Below are 2,147 nucleotides of genomic sequence, written 5' to 3'. Positions count from 1 at the left end.
AATGTCATTCTGTTCAGCTGGCCACTTTGTTTTCTTATCGTGTGTGCCAGAAGAAGATGGAATACAGAAACCATCAGCGGTTGTGTGTGAGTTAAGTGCGCAATTTATCGCAACCATTGTTTTGACCAGATTATGGATTATTTAAAAAAGAATTGTAAATAATTTTAAGTTCCTTCTCGTTAATTTGTGATCCAATACCTCTGAGTGTGGGGTAAATGTAATGAGCCCTCTTTATTTCCTATTTTTCTTTATATTCCGTAGTATGTGTTTCGGAATAATTTTGTTTTGTAATTTGTTTATTTTAATCCATTGTGCGATCCAGATAGGGTTCTCATTTTAAGATTTTTCTATTTATATTTATCTCAAGTCTTAAACAAAATGGGTCTAAATGATTCATTCGGGAGTTGGTCGAGGCTACTGAGTCTACTAAATTATTAATTTCGAGTCACTATTAGGATTTTGCTTTGAGCAGGTGATATGTGGCCATATGGGCGATGTAGTCGCCCGCACGACATTGCCCACAGAAGTATGTAACCGTAAATTTATCTTAGGAGATAAGGAAAAGGGTTGTTTAACTCTTTCGATGTGTTCTTTTAGGGGTTTAGTCCTCCGTGCATACGATTTAAATATTAGTATATTGCCATATGAAATACCTTCAGTTTAACAATTCCGCAGCCGCACCTCTATGGTCGTTCGGGTATCTTTGGAATGTTTAGAGGCTGTGTTTTCTGCTATTTTCACGATGGTGGGACAGCTTAAGTGTCTTTACAGAGAATGCTGATTTTATCCCCAATAAATAGATTTAATTTCTGTTAATGCGCAGTTTAGTTAATAGCAAAAAAACCCTATGCAACCCTACTCATTTATGGGACGTTTGAGAATGTTTCCTTGCTGGCGCCGTAATATTACACCTTTTTTTAGAGAAAAGTCAATATTTAGGCATTGCTTTTTCTTACTTAATTTTCCCGTAACGTACATAATGGCAAATCATAAAAATGGTTAAATGTGTGCCTTTATTTTACTATTCAGGCGGTTTATTTTAACTGAACTGAACTATACGATAATTCAGTTAGGTACTTCTGTTCATATGTTCACTTCATGAAAGAATTTAGGAGAGCAAGGTTTGCGTAGAACTTTTTGATTCAATAAAGCTCTCCGGAAAGGGAAATTTAGATCTTAATGTCATACTTCGTGCTCACTGCGTGTAGTAATAATCTATTTTATGGTTATGCCATATTTTCTTTCTATAAGTAAACAACGCTATAACCAACGAAGCATAATGATCATAATAAATTCATTAGAAAAGGTTATTACACCCTTTATACTGATTTCAAAGGAATGTATCCAAATTTATGCGTACTAAACTGTAAACCACTAAAATATTTGTCAGTAACTATTTTCCATATATGACAAAATGTTTAAGGAGAACTTAGTTATGCGAATATGGCAATGATGAATCTTATTTTCGCAAGGGCGTCAATGTCAACGGTAAATCGCAGGCGTCTAAACTAAACCGTTATAATTTTTTTGTTTGTTTTGATATACCGAACATTGTTCGATGTGGAACATAATTTACGTAACATCGAAAAATTCGCTCGTAAATAATAATCGGTGTCATTGGGCGTTACCGAAGCTCGTTTCTACCTTCGCATAGAAACGAAATATAAAAATGAAAACCTACTTTACTTGTAAAACTACCGTAAGCATTACATCACGACAACTAATCTATGTTATAGCTCTCCAAGCTCGAAAAGAATCCGTGTAAATTATAGTAACGACCTACACTATCGGAATTATAATACTGGAACAAAAATAGACAATATAATTTCCATTTACAGCAGAACCAAATTGAGTTGGTAGTTAAAGTATACGACGTTAATATTTTAAGCCAAATCTCTACTATTAAATTGAAAAGAAAAATACAGCTTGCTCGTCCGTTAACCATGCCAACGGATTTTTGGGCTATATGTGTAGAATGTGGGAAACGTTATTAGGGCGTATAGAAATAGTAACTTGAGCTATTGTGTAATTGAGACCTAATCATTAATAGATGTCGAGATATAATTACAGTGTAGAGAATATCAAACCCTAGAGTCTACACCAATCAGGTGGTGTTTACATAGATCATCAGTTCAGAAATTTTTATG

Source organism: Photinus pyralis, unplaced genomic scaffold (assembly GCF_008802855.1).
Source record: "Photinus pyralis isolate 1611_PpyrPB1 unplaced genomic scaffold, Ppyr1.3 Ppyr1.4_LG3b, whole genome shotgun sequence".
Lineage (NCBI taxonomy): Eukaryota > Metazoa > Arthropoda > Insecta > Coleoptera > Lampyridae > Photinus > Photinus pyralis.
The sequence above is the reverse complement of the archived record's forward strand: the minus strand, read 5'-3'. Positions refer to the sequence as shown.